The sequence below is a fragment of the Cariama cristata genome, unplaced genomic scaffold, assembly GCF_000690535.1.
Source record: "Cariama cristata isolate BGI_N322 unplaced genomic scaffold, ASM69053v1 scaffold8439, whole genome shotgun sequence".
Classification (NCBI taxonomy): domain Eukaryota; kingdom Metazoa; phylum Chordata; class Aves; order Cariamiformes; family Cariamidae; genus Cariama; species Cariama cristata.
Genome location: NW_009636296.1, coordinates 5,292 through 27,118, shown reverse-complemented (window position 1 = coordinate 27,118; position 21,827 = coordinate 5,292).

Below are 21,827 nucleotides of genomic sequence, written 5' to 3'. Positions count from 1 at the left end.
GCCACTTCAGAACAAGCATGCATCGTGGGGGCTATCCATTATGTACAGGAGCTGTTAGTGCTAGTGTTGCCTTTGTCTCAAGTGAATATTTCACTGCTCAACTGATTGAGATAACCAGCCCGAGGCCAGATACCCCAACTGATTTCAGAAATCAGCTTTGAGTTGGTCTAAATCAGCGTTAGGCTCCTAGGCAAGGAAGACTGGACACTTTTTATTTTGACGGACACATTCTCCCCATTCTTGTCTCTTTGTAAAGGAAGGTCAAATTAACCAAGAATGGCAGGCAAACTTACACATTTTTGTCTAAAACCTGAGATTTTCCTACAGAAAGCACAAGCCAGATCTGTCATACGTCAATAAACCACGGCCAGAGAGGTCCAGCTGCTTGGCAGACTTCTGATGGGAGCTGCACCCACCGGGGTCAGCACTGGGGAGATCTCTCTGACCCTGTCCCACCGCGCTCTCCAACCATGTTTGCCCAGGTGCGTTCTCTATTCCTTGCTTGGCTTCAGCAAACCTGGCTCTTGGGTCACAGGAACATAGATTTGAAGGCTCTGCATCGAAGGCAGTGACTGACAGCTACATAGGTGTCATAGACCCAAAGAAAGTCTCTGAAACAGAGAAAGCAGAGCACAGCCTGTGCACGGTTTCTAGTTCTGCGGTTTCTTTCTCTAAATGGACTCAGAGAAGGCCTCGGTGGTAGAAGTGCTGAGCCAAGAGACCCACGGGGAATAAGGGATCTACCCCTCCTGAAAACACACTGTTCAGCCGGAGCAAAGGCCATAGTACACACGGACAATGCAAAACCATATAGATAGCTGCTCTCCACAGATAACTTGAATCAAAAACGAAAAGGAAGAGTAGACTTAGTAAAGGTCACACTTATGGAAGACATCTTCTGTGGTTCAGAACGAGGACGTGGAGCAATGGCACCTTGGAAATCACTCTGATGTTTGAATATGTTTGAAGAAAACAAAAAGGCAATAGTATAGATGTTCTGCATGAGAAGAGTACTGGGGAAGCAGTGATGTCTGCAGAGCACTACAACAGGAGACTCTGCGAAGAGGAGGAAGTCATCGGTTTCTTTAAAGAATCACATCTGTTAGAGAATCTGTAGTGCAGAATAATTCATCAAAGCAACTGAATCAATCTCCATTCTCCTCTAGACACTCATCACCAGCTTCATACAGGCCTAGGGCCTCCTCCATTGTCACTTTCTTTCCTTTCCAATGACAAACTTCATGCTCCTAATCACTGACATTTCCAGCTTGCCTCCTACACACACATACAGACACTCCATAACTACTGCGTCGCATCTTCAAAGACAATGAGATTTGATATCCTTGAGTTCTGATAGTAAAGTATATTTTTGCATTATGGATATTTCACAGTCCGTGCAGGGTTCATAAAGATCCGTGAGGCCATAATGTTTCTCCAACCTGACCAGCATCCATAAGATAATGTAGTCCCTCGCAAGAATCTCTCCGTAATGCCGAGATATACTGCTGCACCCACTTTCTGCTGCCTTGACAGCAGAATTTGTCCACTGCACCAAAGCCAAGCAAGGAATTGAGAACACACCTGGACAAACACATCAGAAGGAGCAGGAACTAACTGGGTCAGAAAGCTTGAAGGCAACATAGTGTAAACTGTTCTATGCCTCTCTCAATGCTTGGCTCCCACACAGAGATCATTCAAAGAACTGCAAATCTTTTGAAATTTTTGCCCAGAAATCCAGTGTAAACCTTTAGATTGTAGGCTTTACATTTTTTAATTGGAATTGAGCTTTGGAGAATTACAAACTGTGCCCAAGGGAGTTTGGAAACCTTCACAAGAAGGCTCTCAAACCATGGGTGAGCCAAGGATCTCTCTCCAAAGAACAGGTGTGAACCCTGAAACTTGCAGCTTTGCACACTTTTCACAAAAGGGCACAAATAACTAGTGCATCTTACTTCTAGCTAACACTCAAAAAATCCACACAACCCATTGAAAGAACCTATTATCTTCTGAACGTTGTTGGACCAATACCAGAGCTCTGGTTCTTGCTTCATCTCTTCTGCTCACCCCACTGAACCAAGAAAGTCTCACCAGCACTCCTGGCATAGTGACTTCTCTGAATCACAACATCCCGACTCGCAAATTCAAATCTAGTCATCAAGTAGATAAGCACTCATGGAAGCTGAAAAGTCTTTACAAGTTGGTAAACTGGCTCAACCAAAACCACAAGTACTTCCAGATCTGAATGCTGTGGCTTAGGAATCATCTCTGGTGTTAACAAAGAATCAAAACCCAAACCAGAACCTCGTGGTAAAGTCTGGGGTCCTAGATAAAGCAAGTTCCACCAGAATAATTGTGGTGATGCTTCAACTACATGTAATATATTTGTGGACTCGTTCGTCAGGTGTTATCTGAGATTCTTAATTTTGGCAAAGTCACTTACTTTGTCAATTAAGCGGCAACTTTGATTACACCCAAGGAGCTCCTTCTTGGTGGAAGGACCAAACAAAATTCATTTTGTATGGAAATAAGTTCCAGTAAACTGACCAAGACACTGCAGTAGCTTGGAAGAGCTGACCTTTGTGGAATACCTGAACGCTGCCAGATGTAGGCAGGAGGCCACGCTCAACGTCAGGATATTTCCTAAAAATCTTGTGACTGTGCCTTTTCCATTTAATGTAGGACTGAGTATGCAACTGGAGATGAACCATGCAGCAAATGATAGAGACCTGCCCACAATTATTGAATGCAAGCTCCAAAATTTAAAATTAAAAGGCGCGTGGAAGAAGCATCAATGTAAAACAGATATTCAGTGTCAGACAATTCACAATGCTGCTCTATTTGCACCAGCTGTTTCGATGGCACACAAACACACATGGCAAGAACACAGGCATGCCATCTTTCTGGAGGTTGCATGAAAAAAGGGACAGGGAAGACTTCTTCCTTTTCAGGAAAGGTAGCAGAGATTCTTCTTCTTCCTCTGGCAATCTCATCAGTCCCTTCTCTTGCTTCCCTCCGTTATCTTCTTTGGGTAGCCCGCCTTTGCTGAGCTGTAAAGGACGAGACACAGTAAGCAGTCGGCCAGTTCACAGATGAGGAGAGCCACCGTCCCTGAGCCCCTGGGGGGAAAGGACCTGCCACGCACGGCAGTTCCCTTCCTGGCACTGATGCACTTTAACAAAGCTCTTTTTTCCTCTCTGAGCTTATTCTTCTCCCACCCCATGGCTCTGCTGTGAATCTATCTCCTTGTTTTACTGCACATAGAGAAGGTGAAAATATTTGCTCCCTGTAGCAGAGACACCAGCTATTGCATCCAGTGCCCAGACCCAAGCAGAGTTTCCTTCAAGCTCTGCACAGTTCCAAGGAAGGTGTGATATAGCTATCGAGAGGCCTAGCTGCTAAATACCAGGAAGACTTCAGGGACACTAAAGGTAGTTGGTTAAAATTTCTGTCTCTGTATCCACTCTGAGAACATGTTAGACCACAGAGTGTTATGGGGCTGAGCTAGGTGCAGCACTCACCTACCTGTTTAAATAGCTTTGGGGCACACCACAGCAATGAAGCATATTTCTGTTCCATCGGAAGCAACGAGATGATTTACACCGTAACATACGTTGTTCTGGCTATACGTGCAGAAAGCTGGGCAACATCTGGGTCTCATGCTGTGGTTCCACTAGCCAGGAATTCACAGGGTAACATGTGAGTACTGCAGCCAAGCAGGGGGTCTCCCAGTTCTTGTGTTTGCAGGCACTCTGGCCAGCAGCTGCTTGGACCCTCTTGGGTCCAGACCACTTTTCTTCTCCTTCTAGAAGAGTCAGAAGAAGGAGGGAGAGGTAGGAGAGATAACAAAGTCCTAAAGAGTTCATCATCAGCCTTATGCTGAGCTTCCCCTTGCTGTGAAGCCATGGCTCACAGAGTTCCCGTCCACAGCACAGGTGTGCCAGGGGAGGTTTAGATTGGGTATCAGGAAGAATTTCTTCACCGAAAAAGTTGTCAAGCACTGGAACAGACTGCCCAGGGAAGTGATGGAGTCACCATTTCTGGAGGTATTTAACAGATGTGTAGGTGTGGTGCTTAGGGCCACGGTTTAGTGGTGGGCTTGGCAGTGCTAGGTTAGCGGTTGGACTCGATGGTCTTAAAGGTCTTTTCCAATCCAAACAATTCTATAGCTCTTTCTTCTAAAGGGTTCCTGAACTTGCTTCTGAGGAGAAGCGAATATAGTCGCTTCTCATACCCTGCTTGTCACATGGAACAGCAGGATTAGGGTGTTCAGAGAAATAGCTATCAAGAGCTGTTTATTATTCCCTCTCTTAGTATGTAAACATAAGCAAACACAGCCCCTTGCCAAAATTTATACCTGCCATAGAGAGAGACGAGTGAGCAAGGGCAGGCCTCCTGGTTGCACATCCGTGGCCGTGGGGAAGGGATGCCCCACATTGGCGCAGCAGCCATTGTCCTGGCGCTTCCCAGTCCTTTGGATGGTCTCGTCACCCATGAACATGTACTGCCGGGCTCTCAGGAAGCATTTGGTCATGGAGGCTCTTAGCTTAGGAGAAAGAGTTGGAGACGAGAACAGGCTACCAACATTTGGGTCTACATAAGCAGTGACAGAGAGTTTAGGAAGACTTGCTCTTTACTGTACTGAGGAGAGAAAGGCATTTGTTTACCAGAAGTTGCTTTTCACATGACCCTCTCAAAATCCAGTGGAAGCTCCATTGCTATGTTTGAACAGAAGCTCCCTCTGGTAGCCTGGGTGGGAGAGAAATAAGAGTGAAATTTTTTCCAGAAGCAACAATTACTTTCCCTCTGCCATAACCATATTATACTCCTGAAGAAGGAATTACCCAATAATGGAACAAGGTCTGTCAGTACTGGGGGTAAAGAAATGATATAACAGATCTGATGAACCTGTCTGCAAGAATCCCACAGCTTTAATCTTTAGCTCTTCTGCCAGCTGTCCCATCTTCTCCAGGTACTGCAGCACACAGAGGATGGGGGCAAACACCACCATGTTCTGCACCCCAAAGCGGCCAGGCAGTCCAGGTTCTCCAGTGATGCCACCTGGGCATCAAAGATAAAGAACAAGGCAAGGGCAAAGCTCTGATATTCAGGCAAATGGAGTTTTGTTCCTTAACATCACTACTTACCCCATATCTCTGCCTGCTTTCCACCGCAAATCCTCTCAACATTTGTCCAACCACATAAGTTACCCCATTTACCACCTTCTTCAAGCCTCCACTCGGCTTCATCCATTTCTATGCATGTCATTCATCCTCTTCAGTATGTTCTCATACATGCAAAATGGTTTAGCGACTCAAAATAAAGAGTTGGTGTAGGCGGTGTATTGTTCCAACCCAGTCTTCAGCAAATAATTTCTACTTGTTTAATCTCAAAACGTGGATTTTGGTCAAAAACATCACTTTTTACCCCAAACAAAATTTATTGTCTCCATTTTGGGCACTCTCAAGTGAAGTAACACAGTTGAAAAGGAGGACTATGCTGGGTATCTCTCCTAAAAACAACTGAAATAATGGGCAGGTCACATAAATAATAAACACATAAAACACAGAGACACAATACAGACACAGATGTTACTAGCAAGTTTATATAAATTATGTTCCCATTATGGAAAGCCAACTCTTCCTCATGTACTAAGGGTTTTCCAGCTCCAGCACCCTCTCACAGAAGATTTTCACTCTCCAGGCCCAAAGTCCTGTCATGACTGATGCCCTCCCTGCCTTTTTGGCTCACACCTACCTTCTGGGCAGAAGGGGAAGTAAGTGGTGGGACTTCTCCATCAATATGGCTTATGGCTTGTGGAAAACACACTGGGAAGAACATTAAGGGCAGTATAGCAACAAAACCTGTTCACATCTGCCAGACTTTGGGACTTTGCTTGAACAAAAGACTTTACATCACAGATTAGGGGTTGGTGTTCCTCTTCCACCCACTCAAGAGGACCCAGGGGAAGTCTTGCATTGGGAATGTCTTGGCATCTCCATACTGCTGTTCCCTAATGGTGGCCAGCGTATTGTGCCTTTCACGCAGCCACACACCACAAATGGGCTCGGTTTATTCACAGAAATCCTTGGGATAAAGAGGGATGAACTACGCAGAGTCCAGAGGACTGGTGACTCCTGTGGAAGACAAGCTGGTAGTTTAAGGAGGACGCATGTTGGTGCTCTGAAGTGATCTTTGCATTTTCCCTGCTTGGCAACATTACGCTATACATAAAAATGGAGTTAAAGGCTTGCCATGTTCTGGAATACTTAGTTATTGAAAAGGAGTGCCAAATCCCAGGAGCACTGCAGGGTTAGAGAAACCAGTCATCTACCCAGCACGGCAGAAGCAAACTGGACAAGACAGACTCCTGGCCTAGGTCAATCTACAAAGCCGAATCCTGGATTAGCTTCAGCCAGGGCCTGAAGAGCACAGCAGCTCCCAGATGACTTCCTCTTGTCTGTCGCATCTGTGTTCTCACCCAGGTCAACGGCCGTAACATCTCGGTAAAAAGTCTTGGTCTCCTCAGCACATGGGCAGGCAGGGCATGATTCCAACGGGTACTCCTTGGTCTTGGCCAGCATAGCTGGATCTGTCCCAGATATATGGGAAGACAGAGCTAGCAGCCACTGACAAGACAAGTGGAAGCTGAACAGCAGACATCACTACAGGACAGGGGAGAAAGTGGGTGACATTTTAATACGCTATTTCTTTAACAGAGAATTTAGCAGATGCTGGAATAGCAGCGAGCCGTACATCCCATTCAGACCTGTTATGGATCTAAGCAGTGACCTGATATATGGAAAGGGAAGTAAAGCTTGTGCTGGCTGTTGTGGACTTTTATCCCAGCTTATGGAAAAGAGGCAGGGCTAAAGTATCGTTGGATATCTTTTTTTAAACCAGTCCGAAATTTACCATGCGTCTGAGAAGTGATTTACAAAAAGAAAGAGGAAAATCTGAGCTGAATATGAGAGGCCCTACCCAAATACACTTTTTCAAGCAGCAGCTTGAAAGTACAAATGACTCTCCCTGAACCATGGAATATGGTACGGCTAGACCCTCAAAGAAAGGTTTGAAAGCCATCAGTCTTACAGTGGGAAAGATCCCAGAGACATCACTGCCCGAGACACAAAACACGTCGGTTTTCCATTCTGTTATGGTATTAGGGATGGTGACTTGAACTTGCTTCTCTCCTGAGACCCTGAAAAGAAACCGGATCCCAGGATAAAGGAAAGAGGATATCCATTTTAAATAAACAAATAATTTTTTTAAATCTCTGAGGATAAATGCTAATACTAAGATTACCTGCAGCACTTCCATCTGTGCTGTTTCAAGCTTTGCAATGCTGAAGAGAAGGCAGACGAGCTCCATCACCCTTGAAGAAACTGAGGCATAGAAAGGGAAGGGACTTGCTCAGGGATGCACAGTGACTCAAAACCGGGTCTGAGGAGACGTCCCCAATGCTCAAGGCCAAGCAGACGTTTCCTCCACAAATATTAACCTTTCACGGATGAGGGTGCTGGGTCCAAAGAAGCAGCTCCCCAAACCATTCCTAACAATTTAAGCTGGGCTCAGCCAGGGGGAAACAGGTCCCAGATCCAGGTCTTGAGGGGAAAACCGACAGGTGTGTTACTCGCTTTATCTGTGGATTCTCTGGAGAGAGGGAAAGCCATGGGTACTCCTGGAAACGAACACAAGGAATATCCAGAGACGGGAGTCACAAAGGCAGCTCGGCACTTAGAACAAATGCACAGAGGTGGAAAGAAGAGGCCGTGGCAGACCAGTCCCCTTGTCAGGGGTAGACATTAGGATGACGCAGCTGTTAAGACAGTGGAAAAAGACTTTATAGATAGGAACAGCCATTCCTCCCAAAGAAAGTAAGGAGTTCCTCATGATTAAATACGCAGTCCACTGGCTTCTTTATCTTGCCATTTGGCAGAATTTTCAGTCCCATGTACTCTTGGCATTAGAGATTTAAAAAACAAAACAAATATAACATTGGAAAAGGATTTCTACACCTCCTTACAATCTCTCTTCCTGGTGTGTCACTACAGCCGTTCCCTCAGGTTTTTTTGTCATCCTCCACCTCTTTTCCTCTTCTTCCTACAGTCTTTCCTGAGGTCTTTACACACAGCTCGAGGAAGTTAGAGAGTAAGGACAACTCCACCACATGGCTGATTGTCCCATTTGTCATCATCAGTGCCAGCAGCAGAGGGCCCAAGAACCAGTCTGACTGACTGGTCCAGCTGCACCTTGGACTTGCAGCATCGAAAAAGCCATAAGGCACAAGGCTATAGTCCAAGTCTGATGCTAAAATGATGGTTGAATCCTTGTTAGTGTTAGTTGTTCATTTGCTTTTGACTTGAGGGAAAAAAAAAATAATTCCCAGCACTTTGTGCAACTGCAGGACTCAAAAAAAAATAAATCAGCATGCAAACTTACAGGCTCAAACTCTAACCTTAGGATCATTCTGCTATGTTCACTTGCATTACTCTCCACTCCGCTCTGGTGAGACCCCCCCTGCAGTACTGCCTTCAGTTCTGGGGTCCTCAGCACAAGGACATGGACCTGGTGGAGCGAGTCCAGAGGAGGCCACAAAGACGATACAAGGGCTGGAGCACCTCTCCTATGAGGACAGGCTGAGAGAGTTGGGGTTGTTCAGCCTGGAGAAGAGAAGACTCCAGGGAGACCTTCGAGCAGCCTTCCCGTACCTAAAGGGGCTGACAAGAAAGGTGGGGAGGGACTTTGTACAAGGGCAGGGAGTGATAGGACAAGGGGCAATGGCTTTAAACTGGAAGAGCAAGGATTGAGATGAGATATGAGGAAGAAATTCTTCACCGTGAGGGTGGTGAGGCAGAGGTTGCCCAGAGAAGCTGTGGCTGCCCCACCCCTGGAAGTGTTCAAGGCCAGGTTGGATGGGGCTGTGAGCAACCTGGTCTGGTGGGAGGTGTCCCTGCCCATGGCAAGGGGGCTGAAATGAGATGGGCTTTAAGGTCCCTTCCAACCAAACCATTCTGTGGTTCTATGAAGAGCTTGCAGGAACCTGCCTTTAGAAAGTTGAAGAAGTCAGCGGGTTGCTTAAACCATAAGGAAGGATAACTTCTGTGTTCCAGGGGCAGAGGATTAATGACATGTTTTGGAAATAACCTTACTCCTGGTACAGAGCAGTCAATCCCTATGAAGATATTGACTTCATATGGATAACCTCCATTTTGGGAGGAAAACATAGAATTCACCTGCATAATCACACAAGGCCAAGAAAACGGAACAAAAGGCTCACAGTGCAGACAAAACATGATAGAATGCTACCCAACCATCACCCCACAGATTTCTCTCTCCATTCTCAACCTTTTTAAATACCAGCAACCCACCATGTACTGCAAAATCCTCCAAAATCCAAATAGGTCATCCTTTAATCAAGATCATCCACTTTTAAAAGGTAGAATTTCAGTGTCATCTAATCACGGTTCAGCAGACTTGTTGAAGGGTTCAAAGTCGGTAGAAAGCTAGAGTGTTTGCACCTCTGCCCTGAAAACAATATTTTAAACTGTTAAATAAAGAAAAGAGAGAGGAGAGTTCATATCTCCCACCGAAGAGGAGCCTGCTGTTTAAGATCAGCAGTGATCTGTGCTGTACAGTGGCCACATGGCCACAGCCAGTCTGCGGATGGATACCGGTCAGTCAGAGAGCAAACAAATAGTTCTCCACCAGCCAGAATAGGCATCGCCTCTTGCCCTAGCCAGAAGAGCAGAAACACAGGAAAATGGGGTTAGAAGGGTTAGGAAGCCAGGAATACATAAACAGGGAAGGTCACAATGAAGGAGAAAGGTGTAGACAAATAGGATACAAATCCCTAAGAAGTCAAGCTTTCTTAAATTTTGCTGTTTATTTAACAGCTTGGCTTAAAAATAAGCCTTTTTAAAACCATCTAAAGTCATAACAGACATATGCTGAGTTTTGAATATCCTTTTAGAATACAGTCAAGTAATTAAAGTAAAAAATTAATAAAGCTCTACGTGTTTCTTACAATGTTTTAAAGACCTTAAAGAGTCTTTAGGGACTGCAAAAGCATGAAAATCGCTTTTGCCCCCCATATCTGCAAACAGGAACTAGTCGCGAGGAGCTAAGCTCTATGATTTCTGAAACACTGAGTGACCAGAAAAAAAAGAAGAAGAAAAAAAAATAATCAATCAGTTAATTATTTTTGGAGAGATAAATCTTGCTTTGTTTAAATTGAATTCATGTAAATGTCAAATACGTTTAGACAAGCTTACTTTCTGTGAATTCAAAACATTTAAGGTAGCTTCACTTCACGACAAATTTTAAGTGCTGAGGGATTTGTGCATTAATTGAACTCCAGTTTCCATGAAGCCATACTGGAATGAATTAAGAAACAAACCCTGATACTTATCTCATTATATTCTTGTCATGAAAAACTGATAAAAGTGAAGACCCTAAAACATTAACCTGACAGAGTCAATTAAACATGCACAGTCAAACCCTGATACTTATCTCATTATATTCTCGTCATGAAAAACTGATAAAAGTGAAGACTCTAAAACATTAACCTGACAGAGTCGATTAAACATGCACAGCCATAGTACACATTTCTGGATGGCAAAAATAGGTTTAAAAGGTAATGTAGACAATATTTGCTCAGTGTATACTGGTTACCAGTCCAAAAGAAGATGAAATAGTTTAAATCAAGGCTTCTTATTTATTCATTTAAATGTATTTAAGTAAATCATTTACAGCACTTCAATTTGCATCAGCTGATCTCAGAAACATTGCAATTCTGACCCCAGCTCTTTTCCCAGCACAGGGACCTGCTGTCCATTCATCAGCTCAGCTCCATCTACAACTCCACACAGGTTTTTCTGCCTTTCCTCCCTATCCTGCTGCCCCACAGCCTGTGGCATCAAGCCATGCAGCTTGCTGTCGCAGAGCTCATCCCGGGGAGCAGCACACTCTGGTCCACAGCACCATGCACAGCACCCAGCCAGCAGGCACCTGCCCTCAGCTCCAGACTCACACTTGCCCCTGGCAGATCGTGCTGTTGTGAAACCCCAGCAGCAGGTTCCAACAGGGAAAAAAATGGTCTGGCAGCAAAATAGGACAAAAAAAAAAAAAATAAAAGAAAGTATTGGAAAGAGAAACCTGCCAGAGGACACAGGGAGTGACCTGGCCGTAGTTCTTCCACTGCTTCAGCGGAGTTCTCTGTGCAACCCAAGCCAGACAACGTCTTTCTCATTCTTTCCTCCCCTTTCTGCACCTCTCTTACTCCCCAGATCTGCTTCAGTGTAAGCCTCACCTGACTACTGAAGTACAGGGAAAACTTAAATTCTGCTGTTAGCAGCAAGGCCTCCACAGGGGAATACGTTGTGAGCCACGAGTAAGGGGTTGGGAGCAGAGCAGGAGGAGAAGGAGAGAGGGATGGAGAAAGAGACCTTCAGACCTAGGAAAAAGGAGGAGGAAGTGAGAGTTTAACCAACCAGATCTAACACTATTCCCTCCTAGAGACAGATCCTTCCCCAGCCCACCAAGACGTGCCTTCCTCAGCTACCCTCTCTAATTTTGAAGTGTCCCTGCATTCAACAGCCTCCTTTAATTCAGAAGCAACTTTCCATACTTCCACCATCCTTCCTGAGGTCAATGAGTTTCTGACTATCCACAACAAGCCTGTCATTCCCATCACCTGGAAAAGAAGCACAGCACATATTCAGTCGAAAACTCACCTCTCTGAAAATCTTCCCCAACCCTTCATACTCTACTACTGCCGGCAAAGATACAATGAGATCAGACAGCAAGAAGTGAAGCAGCAGAGAAAAGCACCTGAGGGTATTTAAAAAATAAGTTTGAAGGTCACAGCTTGTTACTGTGCCTGGAAGAAAAGGAGAACCAACAGCGGGAAGGGGTGGAGGGATGCTGTGAAACAGGAGAACAGTTGACTGTATCTAATGACCATCTCCAGGGCTGTCTGGGCTAAGCACAGACCACGGAAGCCGCAGTCATGACCAGTTTTGCCATTACCCCCAGTACCTTGGCTTCAGCCACCACTGCCTCTCTCCAACACACACAGGTCCTCCACCCACTAGGACCACAGGATGCCCACAAAGAAGAAGAGGTCCACAGAGTATCATAAATCCACCCAGATCTCCTGCTCCTGGGCACAGGCCAGCACCCAACACAGAGCCCTGGCTTTGAGGTCACTCTCAGCGGTGCTGTACTATGGTTGCAGGCATAAATAGCTACTCTGGTAGTACGGATCGATTGTCGCCAACTCATACACAGGATTCTCATTTGCAAATTGCTCCTGAAAAGGAAATAAAGACAGACAGGCAGCTATCCAGGCAGAGCTCCACGGTTTCAGGTGTAACGTGCATGCCTTCAGCCCTTTGCTGAGCAGCACCAGCGTGGCTCAGGCATAAGACAGCTGCAGAGGTTGCCTTTCCATTTAAGTGCCAGTCCTGTGCTGAGGTGTACATAGTTCAGTTACTCCCAAAAGACCCTAGAGCACTACAAGACTCCAGTACCTAATCTCAGACCAGAGAGACCATACTACCAAAGCATATAAAAATCTGACATTAAGAGTGAGATTCATCTCGGCCATCCTTAAGCATATTAGTCTGAGCTAATCCTTTAGGTTCCCTTTAGACTCCCTTTAATCCCTTTAAAATTAGTGGGGAGAGACATACACCAAACATTTCTAGGGTGAGATGACTCCAGTCTGAAGGTAACCCTTCAGACCCAGTCGGTCACACAGCATCCAGTGGTGGTTTATCTCTCACCATTAGCTCTACAGGGAACACAAAGTGACTAGCCCAGATATAAGTGCATATATTATATGCTTCCAAAACACATTAGATCTTTCCTCCCTTAACATCTACATCTAATATTAATTATATGCTACATGTTAGAAAATAATACACTGTAGTATATACAGCAACAGATAAATATCTGCAGCACATAGGTACAAATTGTTTTCATGCTGATACCATCAGCTGCTTTGAAGTACAAAGAAATGGCTCCTCAGGGGATTAATGCTTAAATGTCCCTTATTTATTCACATTTTCTTTCCAGTTTCTTCCACAGCTTGTGGTATTAGACATTTTCAGAGGCAGGGTACTGTTAGAGACCAGCAAGATCTGAAAAGTCCTACACTCTGCATTCAGCTATGAAAATTCAGCAGGCTGGTTTACAGGACACACAAAACAAAGATATCAACAACTTCATGAGTATCCATTACTGGAAGTCTTCAAATAAGCCATTTCTTTCTAAACATTGGCAGCCTGAGAAATAGGCTCTGGATTTACCCATAGATATGGCTGCAATCCAACAAGACTACCTTGCTTTTTCAACTACCCAGAGCCAATTCTTAGATGATAAAATTTTTGCAGTCTGTGGATACGATCTGCAGAAAAAAAAAGCCTAGGAAGACCATGCACAAGTTCAACAAAGAAAACTTTAAGATGAGCCCGAGAGGAGACAACTACCCTCAGAGCCAAGCAATTTTTCTTTCCTGCCCACCTAGAAACTGGGACAAGGCTCCAAACAGGCAGAAAGCATCTCCAGTGAGATGAAGGAGACTTTTCAAATCTAAGCCATTCTCTCATGTCCCTGTCCCTTCTAGGACAAGCGAGAACTCCGGGTTTCAGTAGATTACTGTTTTACAATTCAAAAAATCCTACTGTCCAGCAGACAGTTTGCCAGCCTGGATAGGTCAGCCACTGCCCACTGCTGACACAAAAAAAAGCTCCATCTCATCTTCTGGTTTGGAATAGGAATAATGGAAACCAAATGCATCCCATAGTTACTCACCTTCAGCTCCACCAGGGAGTACCAGAAGAAAAAACAAACCAAACAGATTTCTCATTAGCTCCGTGAAACCACTTTTTTTAATACAGCCGTGGCATAAGGTCTCAGGACCGGTGACTGTAGCAATCAAACCCTCATAGTCGTGAGGATTCAGCTCACCATTCACAAACCTCAGGAGGACTAAAAACATCCAGTTAAGGACCATTTCCCCCAAATTTGCTGCCACTGTTGTTTACGTTCCACCAGCTTGCGGAAGGTACCCCACACCCACATCTGGAAGGTGAGCTCAAACCGCTTGCTTTCATTTTGCGGGTAGGGACTCCATGGATTTTTGTGCAGATCTCAAACTGTCTTCTAGGGACTCACTTGATTTCCTGGAGTGGTTCTTTGGGTCGAAAGGAAGGAGCTGAGCTGGAGTGCAGTAGCGCAAGTTCAAGGGCTGTCAGTCCTGCGAAGTCATCCAGCTCCAGGTTAGAATAGGGTCTGAGCTGGGTCATCTCCAAGGATAGGTCTACAGAAAGGATCTGAGGCTTTACCTGGGTTTGATTATTGCTGCTCAGGAATGCTGGATCTGTAGTTCCTAAAGAATAAAATGCTCAAGGGCAATATCAAAAGCAGAGAGCTGCACTCCTGTGTAAACCCAATCTAAGTCTCCTCTTTACATTTCCTCATACTATCCTCCCCACGTTTTCTCCTTCACATTCCTCACCTCATCATTCAAAGGCATGAAAACGCTGGTCAGAGTGACAATTTGAGACTGTACTACAATGGAAAAAAGCAAATGAAATGGTTGTGAACATTACCTTCCAGCACAGAGTCAGCCCACTCCACCCCTACCCAGCTCATACTCCAAAACTGGAGGTGTCCTTTCAGGGCATTCCCGGAGGCATCACGCTTTAGTGCTCAGAAGATCGGAGGGCATAACAGGGCCCTGAAGATACAGACTGAGAAGAAAGACACAAAAAGAATATGAGAATATGAACCTAAGAGAAATGCTGAAGGAAGAAAGGAGGTGCATATAGTCATGAACTCATTAACAGTCTGAAAGAGATGAGAGACTGGATTTGTTTGCAGAGAGCAGGCGAAGTATCCTTTACTTCACGTTATCTTTCAAAGCATGGCGATGATTCAACGACGAGTAACAGTTTTGCCTTACAAAATGCACAAAAGACATTTGTTAATCAAATATTTATTGCAATAATTGTATTTTGCCACCTTCATGGGAGAGAATGTGGGTGTGTCATTTTCCAATAATTAAAATTAAGCCATGCCTTCAGTGTAATTGGAGTGTTTGTTACTGGAGAAGCTATTCTGAATAGCCCAGGCAGCACTGAAGCACCAGTGTGAAAAAACAAACAAACAAAAAAAACCACCACCCCAAAATTGCCGCCAGTGATATACCAACTACAAATAGAAAAGCATAGTTTACTGGATTTGATGAAACAAGGAAGATGTCCTTCAGGCAAACATTATTTGAACAGCTTGGATACAACTAACAAGCACAATACAATGGTCTCCAATAGATGACAGATGAGTTTCCACCATTTCTAAAAGTGGCAAGAGTGCGCCACAGCATTTGGAATTCAGGGCAACAAAAGGGGCAAGTTCAGTAAAATGTTCTTGACTGGTCCTTGCTGGAGTTCACATGGAGATACCCAGGACAATGTCTCCTGGAGCCTTCAGACCGGTCCTTACAGACCTAGCAAACCTGCAACAGGGGAACTGCTGAGTGGGTTGCTACAACTGTTTTCAGAAGCAAGCCCGAAGTAACAGTAGAGGCATGAACTGTAAATCAAGTGTGATTTTTTTTACTAAAATCCAGGCCCAAGGTAAGTATTACACTCGCTGGGCAACCCACAGCAAAGACCCTGTTGTTCTGCTGGGGACATACTCACCAATCTGCATGCTGCAAGGAACATCCCCTCAACCCTCCCGGCAGCTTACCTGTACGCATCCTCGGGCTTACCTTGTTGTCCTGGCATGTAAATGGGCTTCTCAGTTTGCAAAAAAGTACTGCACACGATGTTGAAGATGAAGACCTCCGTTACGGCATCGCTGCCCACAGAGAGGCAGCTGGTCACAACTTCCTTGTGACCCCAGAAAATACCCCAGGGTAACTCAAATTCTTGTAGGAGAATTGGGCATAGCACTCGAGCACGCGTGTAATCAGACTAGCGGGTAGTTTACAAAGCAAAGAAGGGGTTTACTGTTCTACTTACTGCTAAACAAGTTATTCCACAGTTGACATGGAAGAGACTGACGTTCTTACAACTGCACACGATACTTATGGGATTTACAGAAATTTATATTGGTATCCATAGCACAGGGACTGGGGGAGCATTAAGAAGCAGCCAACAGTAGAGCCCAGACCTGTACCCCATGTCAGAATGGGCCGAATAATATTTATTAACGAAATGAGAACCCCTGTTTGGCCTTCAGCAAGTCAGAGCAACTAGAAGCAAGTGGATCTGACCATTTTCTGGACAGAATGAGGAAAGAATTCCCAGTCCCCAGATGCCTCCTTTAACATCAAAATGATGAAACACTTGACTTCACAGATTCTTTCTGCTTGATAATGCTGGGACCCAGGCAGTTCAAGGCGGAAGGGGAACAGACAAACACAAACGTAGGGAATTCTTAAGTGTTAGTAATGGACACAAGAAATAAGCTGCTGGCTTTCACCCTGTCAGCAAATGCCACGGTCCCTGACACTTCAGGGTGTGTTACTGATCAGGAGATCAGAGGATGAACAAGCATGAGATATGAGATCAGTCTCTTTTACCAGGGACTGGCACAGCACAGAGCTGCGTTCTGAACTTCTCTGCCACGTACTGCTGTTACCCAGCCTTGTTTCGACGGGTGCTTTGCAATGGTACTTCATTTCTGTTCATACATACAAGATTAGGTACTTACTTTCCACTACTGTAATCCACTACATCTCACTGTCTAGAATTCGCGTTAGCAAATTCATTGTGGGACAGAAGGCAGGCTCCATGGGTATATAGTTGAGCCTATGTGCAGAAGGGACCTTAGGTTGCCACCTCAGGAAAATGTCCTAAATGGGTGCCTCACTAGCCCTAATATGAATTAAGATGAACAAGTCCATTAATAATAATATATCAGCAATATAGTTGTTAATATAACTGTTAATAATGTCTTAGTCCTTAATAGGAACAACTGTCTGATCATCAAATCACACATAGAGTACATGAGCGTGTACATACGTGCTGCCATTACCAAAACAAGTATCTCATAGCTCCAAGTCACAGTCTTCGAGAATGGACATCAGATCCCATAATTCTGCTCATTACAAAGCTGATGACAAAGCTTCACCCAGGACTGCAAGCAGGCTCCTGATACTGGTTGTAATTGCTCTGCAGAACCGCTGCTCTTTCAAAAGGCAACCTGCTAGCATGCACATTTGTGAAGAGTCTCTTTCATTTAGGAACTCAGAGTCAGCACTAAAACATCCCTGCCCTCGCTTGCAGGGAGCCTGGCACGAGGACTCTTCTACTGGGAGCCCCTTTGGCCAAGGAACACGCGCTGCTCTGCAACACTTCAAGAACCTCCCTGTGGAGCAAAGCCCCGATTGTTAACACGCTGGTACTGAAAGCTGGTGGTTGCCTTCACCGTTGAAGTAGCTCCAGCCTCGACTTTGAGATCCTCAATGGGAAGGTGAAGGACTGGAACAGTCTTCTGATATAGCCATCGAGCCACTCTTGCTCCCAGTGTCCACCGTGGGGGTAAGCAGCGGGGCTCCTCCGCAGCAGCAGAAAGCCCACGTGGACCTTCTCTGTAGTTTGGTCACACTGGCAGTACCCACAGGTCCTGGCAAGATAAGCGAAAACTGGGATAGAGAGATTTAACAGCATTAACACTTTAAAAAGAGAAGCGTTGGTGTTTAAAAAAGAAGGAAATTCAGAGGTGAAGCGAGTTCTTCGCTAAGTGCTGGCCTGGCACCACCGTGACTCCAGAGCCTGTCAGGGCCCAGAGGACACCCACAGCTCTGCCCAGACCCCTGGTCTCCCCCCGACCTGCCCACAGCCCAGAACCCCACATCAGCCCCCCAAGGCCATCAGCCCCTACCCCAACCATGCCACAGCAGGGTCAGTCTCCAGTTCCCACAGCCCTGCTCAGGCCCTGTTGACCCCATCCCAAAGGCTGGCTTCTCCATCGAACCTTGGACCTGCCTCATCATTTCTCAAGTGCCAAAGGGACTCGGCGAGGTTTGTGGACTCCAGCCTTAGCATTTGGGAATACAGAGGAAGTGGATACGGTAAGAGGAACAGGTACCCCATCTCTCAAAGCGAACAAGCCCTGCCGTTACCTCCGAATGTCAATAAGAAGATGCTCTTCGCCACTCCCCGTGACGTCGGGGTTGTTTCTCTGTCATCCAGTAACAATGCCATGGAAATAAAGAGGTACCACACCTGTGCCATCTTTCTGCCTTCATCACCGCTGTGCCTCTGAGCAGTGAGGGCTGGGAAGAGACAGAGGCACCGGGGAGCCAGGTGGGAGGACAAGAAGCACCCCCAAAAGGCATCTGCCTACACGCCCGATGGTCCTTGGCCATCTGTGACACTATGACAACGACTGGTACTCCTTGAAGGGAAAAAACAGTGGCAAGTGGCATGAGAGGAGGAGGCTTTCACTATCTCTCTCCTCTATTTCTACCTCACAAAGAACAGGAAAGAGAGGGTGAAATTGGAGAGTGAAAATTGTGTCTACTCAACTAGTTTCATCAAAAGGTTCTCAGTACAACACTGCTACTGGCTTTTCAAAACCCCTGCTACACCCCCTCCAAAAATCATACTAAATCGCAAAATTGTCTACCCTCTCCCTCCCTTAGTCCCTTCGGCTCCACTATCCTTGGGAAAAACCTCAGAACTGGTCTTTCTGGTTCCCTTAGCCCATTATAACCACCTCCCTATACCCACAGGGCACCTATCCCATCTCCAGCCTCCTCCTTGAAGGACAATACCCCACCACTCAAACCAAGCTGCTAGCCTCGTTCCCTGCCTCTTTGCAATTCCCTACCCCTTTGCTACTCTTTTGTCATCAGACCCTTCCTCCAACATCCATCCAAAGCTGTAAAGTAGTTAAGGTAGGAAAAATTCCTGAATCTTACCAGGTAGGTGTTCACTGCAGACCAAGTTCTGTCTAAAACTCACCAGCCCAAACTTCTGTGCTGTCACTGCTACTCTGAGCCTGCCATAGCAGAGAATCACATCTATCACGTTCGATACCTCATTTATGCAAGACTGAACAGAAAGCTCAAAGGTGCTACATGCCTCACCTCGGAAATACATGGTTACGCACAGCACAACGCCCTGCGATCTTTCCTGGATACACTGACTTGAGGGAAATCCGATTGTCACAGGGAAATCAATGTGATTTAAACTTACAGCTGCAACTTTTCAAGTATGTCAGTTCGATCCTGGTGAAGTCAGGGGACAGACCGCTTGCATTTTTGTTAGTAACTGGTACGTCCTGCGTGGCACATATGAGACGGCCTGAAATATTTTCAGATACGAATCACTGCCAGAAAGACAGCAAGATAACAGAGGAGGAAAAAGCGTGAGCAGTATGTAGGTCAGCAGCTGGATGACCAACTCTTGTAGCCAGAGGAAAGCCGTTACCGGAATGAGGCAGTTCAAAGGGGAGACTGCAAAGTAATTTGCAGCGAGAGAGAATAATGGAAACCATTCCCCACTGCTCCGAGTGACCTTTTTCTGAAGATTATCTACAGATTTAAATTTGGAATGATCTACTGCTTGCTGAGATTAAGAGAGTAGAAGTCAAATTCTGTTTCATGGATGCATGCAGGTTAGTTCCCATTTATCTGCATGACAGTAGGTGTTACACTAGCCGGGAAGCTCCAGGATTCCAACTAAAGTTGTTTGTGCCCCTTGCTCCGCATGCTGAATGTACCCTTATGCCTAGACCTATGATTTCCTCTGATTTTTTAAGTCTTCTTGCATGTTTCCACAGCACCGTAACCCTAAACTGCCACTTCTGCAGTTTTCCAATCACAAATGTTTGGAAACCGAGGCGTTGTTGGAGTTAACAACCGGGAAGCTCCGGTCTTTCAACACACTTTACCCACATCAAAAGAACCAAGGGACATAATTTTCAGAAAGAAGCTCAATTTCTATCTTTTGCATCAGCCCATACCGGCATGTTCTGCTTTTTCCTGGTGATTTCTGGGAAGTATCTCAAGCACCATGGGAAGAATTCAAGACAGCTCCAAGCCCCACTGCAAGGCTGACTGATACCTGGAAGACCCCACCAGCTCCTCTATGGGCACACTCACTTGAAGGAAGGAAGGAACACACGATCATGGGAATATCTTCATTTTAAAGGAATTATTTCTTCTCCCTGGGTGTTTGAAAACACGCACTGATGTACCATCATGTTTGTCCTTCTTCTTGTAGACAAGCCTATACGGAAAAATGCAAAACACATGCTGATCTGCCATTAGCTATTTGTCCTTTTTCTTGTAGTCAAGCCTATATGGAAAAATGCTTCCGCTCACTTACTAATTTATGACATAACATGCTGTCCAGTCTGCAAATCTCATTCCAGGTGAAGAAGCAAGAGTTGCCTGCCTGCAATTCACAGGCAACACTTGCTGGTGAAGAGCTCTATAGTACAAAGGGTCAGCTCTGCCAACCCTTCTCCTCTGGGCAATAAAATAACCATTTTCCTCCACGGGCTGCCAAAACCATGGAAAAACGGTACGTCTCCACATCAGCTGCAAATCTCGCTGCAAGTGCACAGAGCCATTGCACACATAAAATGGATTCAATGCAGCTCCCGGGCTTCTGGCCCCGCTACACAGGAGTTAGGTAGGTGCAGTTCCTAACGTACCAGGTACTCCAGCTCCCAACTCATTTCTAAAGGACAGTAGGAATTCTTGTGAGGGCCCAGCATCCAGCTTAGCATGTTCCACATCCCTTTCTATAGCATGCCCCGAAGTTTCTCCTTCCTCTCCTCTTTCGATCTGGAAATCCAAGGTTTCCCTTGCTGAGAAGGTCACTATAGAGAAAACCTTAGCTAAAACCAGAGTTCCACAGATACCAGTATCAGTTTGGGGCACTGCCAGATCACTTGTAATTATGCGGGTGATCCTGATGAAGTGGGAACACACACTTGCAGTTCTATTGAACGTACCTAGGTGTTTCCCTGACCTGTGGGACTGCAGATGATGCCTGATCAGGCATGAAGCCTGCTAGGAAAGTCTCCCCTATCAAAAAAGAAAAGCAAAGCACCTTGAATCTGCAGGACAAGTTTGTATGTGTTCCACTCTGTGCCAGATGGCCACAAAGTTTATAATCTAATTATCCAATTCACAGGATGTACTGTCGTGTGGAATCAATCTGGTACCCAAGTGGAACTTGGAAACTCCACTTCTAAACCAGCACCCCAAAATGGAAGAATCCCTTTTCCACACTGAAGACAAGTGCATTGCAGCCTCTGCCTTGGAGTTCTGTGTGGGGATCACTAAAGGTCACTAAAACACAGGCCTGCTGTTAGTGCGCATGGACTTTTGCAATATAAAATTCTGTGTTCTTACCGGAAAACCTGCAGGAAGACAAAACTTTTTAAAACCAAAACCAAACAAAAACCCAACAGTTATATGAGACCTTCTCTTTCCTTAACTCCTCCAACCTGATCCTCTCAGCCAAACACAAACTGATGCTCTGAAAATGGTTGCGGTCCCTCTTCACGGGTATGCCGATCCACACAATTCCCCCAGTGTGGCTTCCAACATCCTTGGCTCTGCTATAAAATACCTGGAAAGACTGTCCAGCTTAAATGATCTCCTTTGTTTCAAGTTGCGTACATGGACAGGGCATTCAGGCTCCTAGGACGTTACAGCTGCCATGAAGCCCCATTCCACGCTAATTTATTTTAACAGTACAACCTGCTCTGGTAAGATCTGCTCGAGGATTCCCAGTTTGAGACGGGGCAGGACAGTGAGGAACACAGATGAAAGGAAGTCAGAAAGGCCA